Source organism: Cynocephalus volans, unplaced genomic scaffold (assembly GCF_027409185.1).
Source record: "Cynocephalus volans isolate mCynVol1 unplaced genomic scaffold, mCynVol1.pri scaffold_35, whole genome shotgun sequence".
Lineage (NCBI taxonomy): Eukaryota > Metazoa > Chordata > Mammalia > Dermoptera > Cynocephalidae > Cynocephalus > Cynocephalus volans.
The window spans coordinates 3,312,449-3,328,303 of record NW_026902463.1 but is presented as its reverse complement, the minus strand read 5'-3'; the positions used below and the strand labels follow the sequence as shown (position 1 = coordinate 3,328,303).

The window sequence follows — 15,855 nt, the reverse complement described above, 5'->3', positions numbered from 1 at the left end:
GCGGGCCCCTCCTGGCCCATCTCAGTCTCCATGTCCTCCCCTGGTTCTCTCCCTGGGCCCAGGAGGTGATTTAAGCAGGGCTTGGTTCCCATGAGACCCAGCTGAGAGTCCAAGTTCTCCGTGGCCTCCTGGACTCTCCCACCTTTGGGACTGAGAACAAGGTAAACAGCCTGCACTGTAGCTTTGTATGGGGATGATGTTTATTGGAACAGGAGGCCAGAAGGACATGGAGGGGAGCCAAGTGGGACATGGAGGGGATCCGCACCCGTCCACAGACCATGAACCCTTAAGGAACCCCTGCCTCCCACATTTTCTGCCTCATCTCTGGTCATGAAAATGGAGGGTGTGTTTGATCGGTCACATCTGTCTCTACACTCCTGGGGAATATGAGAGGTCAAGAGAAGTTCTCTGAAGTTCCCTCAGTGCTGGGTTGTGGAGGTGTGTGGTGGCCACACACTCTCTGTTGAGATGTGGTTTTACTGCTGACTCACTTGCCCTTCCTGCAAACATAGGGCTTCTCCCCTGTGTGCGTCCTCTGGTGTCGCATGAGGTGTGACTTACAGCCAAAGCCTCTCCCACACTCCCTGCAAACATAGGGCTTCTCCCCTGTGTGTGTCCTCTGGTGTCAGATGAGGCCTGACTTGTTACTGAAGCCTCTCCCACACTCTCCACACTTGACTTTTGCAATTCTTGAGATTCTTACCCCCACAGATAACTTGCCTGTGTTCTCTGGATTCACCTTCTGGCCTGTTCTGGACTCTTCTTCCATCTCACTCTCCCTAGAACTCCCCATTTGGCCTTTGGGCGGGCTGGAAAATGTGCTTGAAATCCTCCTGTGCCTTGTCCTCTTATATAAGGGTTGGACCTTTCTTTGGCCTCTTGACCTTCGGCCTCATCATTCCAGCTGTGTGGATCAGGATGTTGCTGCTCCTGATTCTGACCCACTGCACAGAGATCTCCTGGCTGGAGATGTTCTCTTGCAGATGTCTCTGGGAAGGTTGGAGAGGAGTGATTGTGTTCCACATGTTGCCTGAGGAATTTCTGACTGGAGAAGGCCAGAGGGCATGAAGAACAAGGGTGGATCTCTGGCTTTGGTTCCACTGAAAGAAGAAGGTTTTGGTCAGGGGAGGTGTAGACAACTGGGCCATCTGCTTTGTTGTATGGTAAGGCCTGCTCCACTAATCATTCCTCATGTGTTAATACAAGCTGTCTCCCACCGAGCATTCCTTTACAGTCTATTTTTCATTCTGTTTTTGTTTACTACATCTTCCTGAGAAATCTAGAAAGCCCACATCAAAGGCCTTGTCTATGGATCAGCCAAACCAGGGACCTTCAATAGCATCAGAGGCAGCTTCAGTCTTTGTACAGAAGGAACTGCAGTGACTTCCCCCCCACACACACTGCAATTATCTTCTAGGTCATATCATATCCTCTTCTCTCCCTAATCTCTGGGTACTTTTCCTGATAGAGCATCTGCAGCTATTTTATTCTACTGAGAAATAATAACTCTGGATTACATAGATGGTGATAGAGTTTGGATGTGTTGTCCCCCCAAAACTCATGTGAAAATCTGATCCCCAATATGGCAGTGTTGGGAACTGTTTGAATCATGGGGGCAGATCCCTCATGAATGAATTACTGTTCTCCCCGGAAGGTGGCAGTAGTGAGTGAGTTCTCACTCTATTAGTTCCCATGAGGGCTGGTTGTTTAAAAGACCCTAGCACCTCCCCCATCTCTTTCTCTTGCTTCCTCTTGCCGCTTGTACCCGCCAGCTGCCTACCACTTTCCACCATGAGTAGAAGCAGCCTGAGGCTCATGCCAGGTGCAGCTGTCCCAGAATCATAAGCTAAATAAAACTCTGTTCTTTATAAATTATCCAGTCTCAGGTATTGTGTTATAGCAACACGAAAAGGGGCTATTATGGATGGACTCATCCTTAGTGACTTTTCTTATGAGGGGAAAAGGATCTAGTAAGTCAGGAACCACTTCGTCTGGAGATGCACAAATGTAGAAGGCAGTGTAGAGTTAAAGAGCATGTGTAAGTACACCTGAGTTTGAGTCTCCCCAGTCAAAGACATCTAATTGAGGACTCTTGTGTACCTGGTTCTCCATCAGGAAGTGGGATTCAGAGTGGTCCAGGCCCCCTTGAGTAAAGGACTCTGGTTCCTGCTGCCTAAACTAGATTATGGATTGCTTCCATCTCAGTGTCCACAAATCATAAAATAAAAATATGTTCTTCCTTGGGTGACACATCAAGTATTCCTACTTGAGGTATTTCATTCAGTCTTAACACATTTCAAATTTAATAGGAAGTTCTGTTTCAATTGTATCCCTAATCAGACTTCTTTCCTCCTGACTCCCATCTTTATCCAACCCACCATCCTCTCTTACCTGGAGACTGATGTGGCGTCTGAGGGGATTACCCACTGCAGATTATTTTCTGAAAATTAACTCAAAGTCCACAATTGTTTCCATCTCAGGAAAATCCCCAGTGTCTTGGCAGGAATCATGGGCACTACATGTCCTGGCTTCTGTGTATCTCTCTGACCTCTGCTCTCTTCTCTGCTTCCTTCACCTGGGTGGTCTCAGCCATTCCTCAAACACCCTCACTCTCTCCTGCCTCAGAGCTGTTGCACGAGCTGCTCCTTCTGCCTGGAGACATTTGAGCACAACTCTGAACCTCTCAAATGTTATGTCCTGGAGGAACCTTCCCTCATGTTCCCTGCCATACCCTCCCTCCCCTCATGATGATCTCTAGGCACTTTTCTGGCTTAGTTTTCTTGAAAGCATGAATGACTATCTCATTTTATGCACATGCCTGTGTGTGTCTGCGTGTTTCCCTAACTCACATGTCAGCTGCTCAATAGCACTTATTCTGATCATCTTGTTCTATCCATATTTCCTGTTCCTCAAACATTGTCTGGCACAGAGTAAGAATTCACATGACAACTAATTGAAATAATGAATGAATGAAAAACAACATATGTATGTTATTTAGAAATACGGAAGAAATTAAGAAATAATTAAAAGAGCCAGAAGAAACTGCCTTGTTGAAACAGCCGGTAGGTGCTTGAGAACTTGTTCTTTGTCTCTAAGCCTGTCAGGACTATATGTTATTATATAGTTTGCATATAAAGTAGTTAAAAAAATAAAATGAGAACAAAAAGTTTAAAATATAAATTGTCCCTAAAAGTCAAATGCATATAAAACAAAGCCTTAATTTCAGAAACACCTGATTTGAAATTTTTCTGACTTCAGACTGCATTTTACTCTACTTAACAGTTGTACCATGAAAATTCCCAAGGAGAATTCTTTCTCTTCTATTCTATTTAAAGAATAATAGTGGTGCCCACCTCTCCCTGCCGTGAGCTCTTTCTTCCACTTGCTGTCCCACTTGATACCCAGCTCCTGGCCATATTCATCCCCGTACCAGACCAGCAGTTCACAGCCTGGCCTGATGACCTGGCAATTTCAATAGAAGATCTGACCGTGGTATTGAAAGGCCACCAGGTTCTGCTCCTCATCATCCCGGGCACAGTTCACATACCTGGGGTTGAGGCAGACAAAGGGACAGAAAATAACAGGCAGTGAGTCTCCACTACCTGCCAGGGCCGTGTTGGACTTGTCACCAGATGGTCAAGGCCCCCATGCTGTGACTGGCCATGCCGTTACCCTCCTCCAGGAACCTGCTGTTCATACCTAAGCCTCTTTCTCCAAGTCCTGCTTATGGTGCTCATCCTGCCTGGAATGCTTTTCCCCCCTTGCCTACTTAACCATTCTTCAAAGCCCAATTACAGACTTACCTCCACCATGATTGGCCATAAAACACTGACTTCTCACTTCTCTAAACTCTCAATCGATTTCTACTTATACCACAGAATTTGGTGTTTAATCAATCATGTACTCTGCTTCTAGATTAGCTCACATCATTCTATAATCACCCCAAGTCTATCTTCTTTTGAAAGACCTTTTTCTAATCTCCCATAGTTTACCCAGGTGCCATTCACCTGCCTCCCTGGGTTCCCATAGAAACTTAGATGTTCCTTTGGCCTTGCATGATAATACACAATAATAACAGCATATCCCTATTCTTATCCTCTAATAAAACAAGAACCTTCATGGCAAGGGGCTGGTCCATGCAGCACAGAGGTCCATGACCACCCTGCAGCTCACTTCTCAGGCTTCAGGTTTTAATTTCACTGAAGCTGGGAAGAATTCCTGTCCTCACAGATTAAAGGTCCCTTGTTTTACATTGTCTTGGCCTTGTGTACTTCTACTATAATCAAATGTTTCATTTATGCTTGCAATAGTCATTCACAAGGGCATGGGTTGTGTGATCTATTCATGAGATGTACTCCATTTTCTAAACTAGAGTACAGCAAATGCTTAATAAATGCTGATTAGATAAATTAAAGTGTGAATCCAGCATCCCCAATGAATCTAGGCTCCTCAGGGTTTATCCTGGTGCCCCAATTTTGTCTATCATAGAGATTTAGTTTTTTGATTAAAAAATGGTAATGTTTTTACTTTACCTCTTTTTTCCTGGATGTTCATAATAAGAAAGAACATTGTAAGGGGAGCAGAGAGTGTAAAAACCATCGAGGGAGGCATGCTGAGGAGGAAAGAAGCCGAGCTTGAGAGAGATGAGTGTCCCTGCTGGAACCCGAAACCTATTGGCCTTACCTCATCCAGTTGGCCCGAGATTTGTCCTTTCCATCCACATACTCATAGCAGTTTCTCCCCTTGGTGATCTGAGTTTCAGAAAAATAAGTTAGTCATTTTTGGGTTTGATGGGCAGGTAATAATCAGAATTATTTTATTCTACTGTCATCCATGCATTTGAGCCTGCATGGATTCAGCCGCCAATGGTGACACATGCTGTGTACTCCTCAGCATCATCTACACATCTGAGTTGATTTGTCCCGTCAGAGCTGAGGCACCATAGGGAGAATGCACTTTTTCTGTCTCTGTGCCACTTTTCTCCCACTCACCCACTGACCTTTAAATAGGAGTTCCAGGTTCATGCAAAGACCACTAAGTACACAGAACTAACCATGTTGTCACTATCCATGTTCTAGCATGTAGAAGGTGATGTCCCACCAAAGGCACAGAAGGGATATAGGAAGCCAGAAGACGGGGTTAAGGTAGGCCCTTCTCACCATCCAGGAGTAGCCACTGTTGACTGCCTCTTCATCTTCTGTGATCTGGCTCTCATAGGGGCCAAAGTGCTGACCCAACGGCAGATCGGATGCCTCATTCCATACTCCAAGCCCGGCCTCGGGGATGCCCGACGGCCCAATTCTCAGCCCAGGGGGCAAAGTGAGGGCTGAGTGGTTGGGATGCCCCTTGTCCACTGCACTGTCCTTTACAAATGTAGGGGGTCTATAAGCCAGTCAGCTGTCGATGAAGTAGTCCTGGCATTGCTCACAATCTGAAGGCAAGAGCAGCAGGGATTAGGAAAAGTATAGTGCGTGTTCCTGGATATAAAGAGCTTCAGAAAGAGCCCAGCATTTACATAATTCAGCCTCAATCCTGTACTCCAAGCCACCAGAGTAAAGGAATGATTTGGGTTCAAACAACAAGATAAAATTATTGTACCGGGACATAGCCTTCTCCATGAGTGGGCCAAAAGGGTCACTTACACAGGTAGTCATCATCCTGAGGTTCACAGACCTCTTTGTATGCATGACCCTTTCTCGCAGGCTACACATCTTCATTTCAATCTCCTTTCTCTTGAGTTCTACATTGGAGAAGAGTAAGTGAGTGAAGTTAGGAGTCTGGAGTGTTTGTCCCTGTATCGTCAGAAAATGTGAAATCTCCTACCATCAAATTATTGTCTATCCTTCTACATACTCTGGCTCGCCACCCCTTCACTACCTCTTAACTATTATTTCAGAGAGACTAAGACTCTACACCCACACTGACTACAGATGCATAATTCAATTTTAGTTTCTGGATTCCCAGGATCAGGATTAACTTCCGAAACTTTCTAGTAACAAACCGTTAATTCATGCATTTATTTATACATAAAATATTTGTTGAAGGTGCATTACATATTAGGCATTGAACAAGGGCAGGGATATACAATAAGAAAATGTGGTCTCTATTATCACAGATGGATTTATTGGACACCTTGAATGTATATTTATTTTAGTGCTTTCAAACAATATATGAGCCATTGGTCTTTATCTTCATTTTACAGATTAGCATTAATGAGCTCAGAGAATTTATAATGTCTTCCCAAGGTCCAAATGATTCTACGTGGATTATAACAAGTGTGTGACTTCAGAGTTAGTGTTTGTTCTTACATGTTATTCAATACAGCATCTAACTTCTGGTCTCAGCTTAGTCCAGATTAAGCACAGGCCTATCGAAAGTCTACGCCACATATCTAGACCATACTCATCAACCTTTCTAAAGGACCTAGAGGGACTAAAGTCCCCAAATTATTTTCTCTTACCCAATTTTTCTCTAGAATGCTGTACGGAGGTACTTGCTTCTGCAGGAGGGGACACTCGTTTCCGGGCCTTCTCTGAGTCCCTTGTGTTCAGTAAATCTGTTGTTCCTGACAATTTCTTCAAAATAGATTCATTATTTAACAGTGATCTGGATATTCCCTTTAATGTTAGAATCACATATTAAAAGACAACATACATTTCTTTCGTTCCTTAGGGCTTGCAACCTGTTTTCACATGCATGACTTTAGTTAATGGGTCAACAATCCCTGGAAAAACTTGGAGTGACTGAATACCAGAGAGAAAGGGAAAGGCCTGTGTGGGAAGGACAGTCTTAAGGCTCTTTTGCTTCAACTTTCTATATATACATGAGAGCGAGGGATGGAGAATAATCTGGAAGACTACCTGGAGACTCAACAAGGTCTGTGAAAGAAGGAGGTAGGGGCTTATAGGGAAAAAGAGGGGATCTTCTATGAACTAGGAGACATTTGACAGAAGGAGAAAGGTAGGAAAGCACAGAGGGTACAAAACACATCTGGAGAATGAACAGTGAGGTTGGGAAGAGAAGAAACAGTTGGCATAAAGGTTATCTAGACAACTAAGAGAGTGATGCTAAGAGCTGCAAACTGCCATATCCTGGAAGGGATATTTAACTTTGAAATTGAATTAACTAGTTCCTGTACCAATTCTGCCTAAGTAAGGGTGTACTACCAGCTAATTCTATTCACTTTCCCGATCCGTAAATTGGCATACATGCTAATTCTTAATGGTACAGTGAACATGAAATGTAATAACGCTCACCAAAGTGTTTTGAGATTAACAATTTCTCTTATAGTCTTGACATCAATTTTCCTCCTCAACCATCTCTACAGTCAAAATCTAATTCAAAGATATTATCTTCAGCACTCTCTGACCCTGTTACCTCTATTTTAATTTGAAAAATTTGGAATTATTCAGAAAACACTGAGGGGGTCATCAAGGGCTCTGAGTTGGGCCTGGGACTCCTGAGAATAATCAGGTATGGACCAGGCTCTCAAAGAGCTCGTAATACAGAGGTGGCAGGCTATACAAATGATTACAAACAGCATGAGATTTGCCTAGTTCGGGCCCAGAGGAAGGAGCAGTTAACTTCTTCCTACAGGGATGAGCATTTAAAATCAGTACCAGGATACATTTCTACTGAATAGTGTAATATACATGAAGTGCTAAGTCATTCTCCTATCTGTTGTTTCTCAATCAAACTTCAAACTTCTCAGGGCTAGGAGCAGTCTTCTCACATCCGAATGGGTCCCTTATGAGAGAGTAGGAACTATCTCCGTCTTCATCTGGGACCAGGCACAATGTAAATTGACTGTATATTGCCAAGCTCCCCTCAGACTGTCTTAGCGTATATCTCACTTAGCACATCAGAGAAGAATCAGGTTGAAATAATCAGTCAGATGAATAATGTAAAGGTGTATGAGTAAGGCAGCATGAACTTTACAAAAGAAGAAAGTTTTAATCAGCTCTTAAGTACTTTAGGGAAAGAAGGAGTATTGGATTAGACTGAACCACTACTGACTGTAATGTCAGGCATAATCTAACATTTCTGTACTTCAGTTTTCTCATCCACAAAATGGTTATGCTTATAGTACCAACTTCATAGGGTTGTTGTAAGGTTTGAGTGAGTTTATTCACGTACAATGCTTAAAATAAAGTCTGAAATATTGCAAAAATAAAACAAGCAGTAGTGATTATCATTGCTCTTCTTATTAACTCTTAAAAGGATGATGTCCGACATTGTGCTAAAGAGATCAGAAAAGGGAGGCAGCAGTCCTACGATACTGTGCACATTCTCCTTCTCTTACCTGTGTTTGGATCTTACATGAGGAAGATTGTTGTGTCAATAGGATTTTTCAGGTATTCACCTTCTGGTGTTTACTCTGTTCCACTCTGAAGACCACCCAAGGAGGATGGACCAAAAGGTGATGAGAAATCAGTGTTTTGATTGGTAAATATTTCCAAGCTCAGAAGATTCTCATTAGGGACAGAGAATTCTGAACTAGAGAGTGACAATTCCAAGTATTATCCAAGGGTGATTTGAAAATGGTTTCTGAAGTACCATGAAGACCTTTGCTTCTATTGGAGGCACTGCTAATTTTCTTAAAATGTTTTTTAAAAATAGAGCTCTGGATCTTGGTGTTAACACCACACTCTAACCAACTGAAGTAACTGGTCACCCACCAAAAAACAAACAAAACAAAACAAAACCTCATCTGTGCTTCATCTTGTGTTGACAAGGTTTCTATTACATTTATTTAAAAAAAATATATATATATTGACTTGACTTTCATGAAAAAAACGCTGAAGAAAACCACACAATGGAGGGAAGGACAGTCTCTTCAAGAGATGGTATTGGGAAAACTCGATCACCATATGCAAAAGAATGAAGATTGACCCTATGTTACACTACATACAAAAATTACATCGAAATAGATTAAAGGCCTTCATGTGACACCCAAAAGTATAAAACTTCAAGAAGGAGACATGGGGGAAAGCTTCAAGAAATTGAGTTTGGCCATGATTTCTTGGAAATGACACCAAAGCATAAGTGACAAAAGCAAAAATAGACAAAGAGAACTATGTAAAACTTAAAAACTTCTGAGCACCAAAGGAAACAATCAAGGAGTGAAAAGGCAACCTACAGACTGGAAGAAAATATTTACAAACCATATATCTAATGAGGGGTTAATATCTAGAATATATAAAGAATTCCTACAACTCAGCAAGAAAAAAACTCAGTTAAAAGAGTGGGTGCTATGACTGGGTTTTTTTCCTCCAAAATTCATATTTTGAAACCCTACTTCCTGGTGTGATAATATTTGGAGATGGAGCTTTCGGGAAGTAACTAGGGCTAGATGAGTTCATGAGGGTGGGGTCCTCATGATGGGATTAGTGCTTTTTATAAGAAGAGGAAGAGAGAGATTCCCCCCAAGAGGTGGAAGTAACCTAAATATCCATTAAAAAATGAATGGATAAGGAAAATGTGGTATAGAAATACAATGGAATATTATTTAGCCTTAAAAAATAAAGAAACCCTGCCATATGCTGCCACATGGATAATTCCTGAAGACATTTTACTAAGTTAAATAAGCCAGTCACAATAAGCCAAATATGGCATGGTTCATTATTTGAGGTATCTAAAGTAATCAAATTCATAGAAACAAAGTAGAATTGTTGCCAAGAGCTGGGGCAGGAGGAAATGGGGTGTTGTTGTTCAATGGGTATAGTTTTATAGTCACGCAAGATGAAAAGTTCTAGCAGTTTCTTGCATATCAGTGTGTATATAGCTAATAATATGAAACACTCAAAAACTGTTAGGAGGGTGAGTTTATGTTATGTGATTTCTTACCACAATAAGAAACAATAAATTGACTAAGATGGGGATTTAACTGAATCCAGATAATGATGTGTGACAAACCGTGGGGTTAGTCATTTCTTCTTCTAAGACACTTGATCCAATGGCTGCACTATTATGAGATTAGGGTTAGAAAGCTCTTTGGTGGATTTACAGTTCAATTAAGGTTTAGTTAAATTGCCCACTAATTAATTAACAATGTTTAGCAAAACCAGTCTTTCTTTATGACTTTAAAGAATGGTAAACTTTAAACGTATAGAAAAGTACAGAGAATAATGCTGGAAAAGATAAATCCACCACCATGCAGTCCCATTTCAACATTCTGCCACAGCTGATTGAGATGTTTTTATTTCTACTTTTTATTTCAAAATTCAAAAGTAAAAATAAAACAAACAAAAAAGGTAACTATGACATAGTGAAGCCACCTGCCAGCCCTTCCTCCTTCTCTTGTGATGATAACTTCTGAGTTTGGTATTTCTTACTCACATTCAGGTTTTTATACTTTTAGCACTTATTACTGTATCTGTAAATAAAATATGTAATCATTTTACACGTTTAAAACCTTTATATGAACAGCCTCTTACTGTATATACTCTTTCGCATCTTGCTTGTTTGTCGAACATTTGTTTTTGAGAGAACATGTTCTCCTTTGTTAACTCCTAAGATAAAGCCGAGACATCAACCCAGGCTGGTTTCAGGAGGTCACTTCTAATTCCTCCTGGCCCCTCACCTTTCTGCCTAGGTATCCATTCTTCATCGGAATCCTCAGTGTCATCCACATGGAGTTTGGCCTGCCTCCAGTGACACATGAAAGCTGTTCGAGGGGCTCTAGAAAGAAGCCAAATCTTTGTCCTAAAAGGGAAGAGGTGGGAGGAGGAACAAAGGGTGGTGGCAATGGAAAGCACCACAAAGCCAGTGTGGCTCAGCATGGGCTGGGAGAGTCTTGAACAAGGTCAAGATGTGAGCTCTGCATGACTAGTGCCGGCACTCAGCCATACCCTGACAAATAAAAAGAACAAAATTTCCCCTCCAGATTTGTCTCCATACAGAAGGGAACTGTGGGCAGATGCAGCCACCTAAGAGAGAGCCATAATAATACAGGGACAGAAGACCTGTTTTCTATTTCCCAGGCTGGTCTGCAGCCAGCACTTGGAGTAACCTATGTTAATCAGTTCATTATAGTTCCTTTTCACATTCCTATAGCAAATTTTCTTCGATTCTCCCATCTCTGCCCCTTCTTCCTTGGAGAAGTATATCGAAATGCCTTTGAAAGCATCTTTAGCCTAGAGAAAATAACATAGTTCATCAGTGATTTACTGTATACATCACAACACCGAGTGGGGCCTTTTCTTCTACCTTGTAATCATAACAAGCAGAACACAGCCTGGGGCCTTGGGGTGGTCTCTGTGAAACAAGGATAAAGATATTTGTTCCCGCCCTCCCCAGATTGTGTCCTGTTTGAGAGGACACAGCATTTTTCTAGCTCTCCCCAACACAGAGAGTTTGATTCCAGTGTCCTCTTCTCTCCCATGTCCCAGACGGGACAAATTGTCCCCACTCCACGCACATTCACAGCCAGGGTCACACAGAGTTGCAGGCCATGGGTCTGTGGCCCCCCAGACACCAGCTCCTGTCACTCGATTCCCCTCTCCATCCTTCTTACAGATCCTGCTTGGAGCCCAGCTTGACTTCCCCCACCTCTCACCTTGGGCTTCTGCCCTGTACTCCCTGCATCTCCCTCAGGGGTCTCCTCCCGGGACCTGTTGGGGCTCTCGGTGCTGGGACAGGCTGGCAACTACCTGCTCCAACTCCAAGGTTGGGAAGAACCCTTGAGTCTCCCAGCTACAAGGCCAACGTTCCTGTGGAAAGAGATGGTGCTGAGAGGAGGCCACAGCCCAGACCATTATGCACAGCCAGGCTCTGTCTTCTCCACTTGGCCATGTTGTCCAGACCAGGAAGATGTGGAGACCTTGCAAGAACTGGAGGATGTTGGGGAGGTCTGAGGGCTATCGATGGGATAGGGGGAGGGTCTCTGCTGGCCATGACAGACCACCTAACACAAGCTGTACTGTTTCAGTTCCCCTGCATCTTGACGCGTCTGAGGAAGGGTGGCAAAGGTGCCTGAGGGTCAAGGCTCAGGTATCTTCGAGGGGAGTCCTGAGATGTGAGGGCTGGGGGAGGCCCATGGAGACTTTGAGGCCCCCTGACTGATGGGACTCGGGTCAGACTCACCAGCTCCACTGAGAGGAAATGAACATTTCTCATAGGAAGCTTCTGGGATCTTCAACTGGAGATTCTGGAAAACTGTGGGAGTAAAGCAGTCTGGATCTCGAAGGAGCAGCAATCCCACAGGCTGAGGAGATTGCGGGTCTCCAAGGCCAATGAGATTTGGGGTCTCTCAGGCTGAGGTTCTGGGGGTTTTGGGGTTGAGGGGATTTGGGGTATCTCAGGCTGATAGTATTTGGGGTTTTTCAGGACAAGATTTTGGGTCTTTCGTGCTGAAGAGATTTGGGATACTCAGGTCGAGAGGCTTTGGGATTCATCAGGTAAAGGGAGTTTGGGGTCCCTGAGGATGAGAGGATTTTGCATTTTTGAGGCTGAGGAAACTCGGGGTCTTTCAGGCTAAGGAGATTTGGGGTCTCTCATTAGGGGGCATTAGGCTCTCTGACACTGACGTTATTTGGGGGTCTTTGAAGCAGAAGGACGTTTCCAGGCTGAGTAGGATCTCTGAGCTCGGGGAAATTCAGTCTCTCTGTGGCTGCGGTATTTAGCGTTTCCCAGGCTGAGGGGAATTGTGATTACTCAGGCTTAGGGTGTTTGGGCTCTAAGCATTAGAGGATTTGGCGTTCCTGTGGGTGAACGGTAGATTTGAGGTGTCTGAAGCTGAGGTGCATCGGGGTTTCAGGCCGAGGGGGTTTGAGGTCGGTCCAGGTTAGCGGATTCGAGGTCTCTTGGGGATCAGGGGATCTGGGGTTTCCCAGGCTGAAATTTGAAGGTCTCGGGCTAAAGGTTTACAAGGGTTTCTTACTGCACGGCAAAGACTTCCCGAGTTCCTGTCAGTCTCCCTGGCTTTCTCCTGCCCCGCTGCCCACCCTGACTGGCGCCCGCTGGGATCCTCTCTGGTTGAAACGGCCACGCAGCCACCGGTACCACCAAACCACCTATCAGAGTTGTGACCCAAACGCTCCCGCCAATGAGCGATCAGAAGGACATAAAGGGGCGGAGAGTAGGGAGGAGCCAAGCCTGTCAGTCACAGGCTCCCCTCAGTCCTAGGCTCGGGTGGTAAGGCGGGACCTGGTCTTTCCCGCCTTGGGGACAATCCACCCCAAACCTCAGGGACTGGCCGCTCTGGGTGGATCCCTGAAGGGGTGATTGGATTATAGCACCATGCAGTAGTGAATGGTTTAAAAATGGTGGTGAGTGACGTGGTTCTGAGGACTTTAAAAGAAGAGGAGAGTCTGTCTCTCTGCTCTCTCTCTCTCTCAGCTTCCACCATCTTGCAGCGTGAGACCCCTGGGTCACTGTTGCCACCACAAGATGGACTTTGGACTTCCCAGCCTCAGAAACTTTCGCAATAAATTTCATTTTCTTTATAAATCACCCAGTTCAGGTATTTTTTTATAAGCAACAAAAACAGACTAATACAGCAAGCTTTTCTCTCAGGCTCATCTTTAGGCTTCAGGTAATCCACAAGAGAAGACTTGAGCAGATGTAAACTGCTCGTATAGTTTTGACCGTGTAACAAAATTCTGAGCCAATCTGAAAAGAACAAGACAGCATTTTTTTTATTTGTCCTGTCTTACATTTTGTTCTGGGCACATAAAGAAATGTCTCCCAAATTACTGCTTAATGGAACAGAGACATCAGTGATTGCACACGACAAGTATGGTCTACTCAAAACAGTTTTGAAAAGTAAGTTTAAAAAATCGACTATAATGATCAGAAATAAACCATGGTGAGGGAAAATAACGTGTTCTCCAAAATTACTACATTGCAATAATCATAAATTCCAGGTTTCAAAAACAAAACAAAACAAAAACCTAACAAACGGGAAAACTTTTCAAAGCATGCAAAGAAACATGAAAGCACTTCCCATTCACGGGAAAATAGTGATGATGATGATGATGATGATGATGATGATGATGATGATGATGATGATGATAATTTAAAAAATGGTGGGTGGGGACTCCCAGTCAATGAACTTATTAGACAGTCTTTAAATCACCCAAAACAACTGTCATACATATGTCTAAGAGGTAAAGGGAATGATGCACAAAGAAATAAACAATGTCTAACCAAATAGAGATTCTCAATAAGGAGATAGAAATCAACAGCTCGAAAACCATAACATGTGAATTGACACCTTCACTAGAGGTTTCAAATGAAGGTTTGAGCATGCAGAAGAAAAAATCAGAAAACTTAGTTAGTTCACTTGAAATGATCCTGTATGACGAGCAGAAAGAGAGAAGAAAGAAAAAAATAAACACAGCCTAGGAGACTGTGTGATCCCCATAAAGCAAGCCAATTGTATTAATCCACTTCTGTTGCCGATAACAGAAAACCTGAAACTGAGTGATTTATAAAGAAACAAAACATGTTTCTTACAGTTCTGGAGGCTGGGAAGTCCAAGGTCCAGGAAACATATCCGGTGAAGGCCTTCTTCTTGGTGGTGACTCCACAGCAATGCAGGCTGTCACAGGGAGAGAATGGGTGAGCAAGAGAGCTAACCTGCTCACTTGCTTTCCTTCTAAAGTTGTCAGAACCACACCCATGATAACTCATTACTTCACGGACAAGGGCATAGTACTCACAATCCAATCCCTCCTCAAAGACCCTATCTTGCAAATATTATAATAGTACTTCCCACTCTCTTAGCACTGTTACAATGGAGGTCAAGCCCCAGTGAGTTTTGAGGAACAGTCGAAGCCCAGAATGACAGTCCCAGAAGAGAGGCTAAAGAGAAAAGGGCAGGAAAACAAACAAACAAACAAACAAACAAACAAACAAACAAACAAAAAAACATTTCGAAGAATAATTGCTCGAACTCCCAAAATTCTTGAGAAGACATGAAAGTTCAGATAGAATGTTCTTTGGCTTAGAAGCCTTTAGACCAAATTATCTCTTCCTGAAGCCCTCACATTTCTTCAACACCCAGACCCTGTAGGCAGAATAGGCTCACACTGTTACCTGCCCTTTCTGAATGCCCTGTTTAGTTTATGTCCCCCTCTCACTTCTCTGCAGGAGGTCAACGAGAATAGAGATTTTTTGACAACTTCTCATGCAATGACAAACCCATACATAAATAGCTTAGAACAAACAAATCATAAAGAAATTGTGCATAGATTAAGGTTTTTAAAGGAATAATCCAGTTAAAAACTGGAGGGGCTGTGACCATCAACTCCATTCACCACTGCACTGTGTTTACAGAACACTTACAAGTAAACCTGACAAGTAAACCCAAGATTCCCCCCCGCCCTTGAAAACGACCTGACACATTCCCTTCAAAGCGTTCATTCTCTTCTGGGGGCGAGGGGTAAAGGGGGCAGAACTAGGAGGCATAGTTGTTACTGACTTTTCCGAAAGCCTCTCTTATGTGATCCAAGTGGGATTTATGCTCCTCGTTAACTTCAGTGAGTGCACAAGCTATCCCTGTTTCTAAATATGTAACAAGGTTAGTTATGCCTATAAGTAAAGCATTTCCGTGACTCACAAAAATAACTCACAGATAATCTCAGTTAGAAGAGATAGACGGATTTGATGCAGAAATGGAGAAAACAGCCAAATTCACTTGGAGACAGGCTCAGACACAAACTATATATGAATGAATGAACAAACGGTAACAGTGGCAGATAGCAAAGCAAAGAGATGAAAATATTGAAACCACTGTAGAGATGTGAGTGTTCAGTTTACATCAGCAAGGATAAATGATATCAGATGATAAAAGTATAGGCAGAATCAGAGAAATGGAGAAAACAGCCAAATTCACTTGGAGACAGACTCAGA

General features: G+C 43.2%; 1 pseudogene; it reads right to left on the bottom strand.

Annotated features, from left to right (window-relative positions):
* Window positions 1–487: 487 nt before the first annotated feature.
* LOC134369109 (histone-lysine N-methyltransferase PRDM9-like) lies at window positions 488–14,654 on the bottom strand (annotated as a pseudogene).
* Between the last annotated feature and the right edge of the window lie 1,201 nt (window positions 14,655–15,855).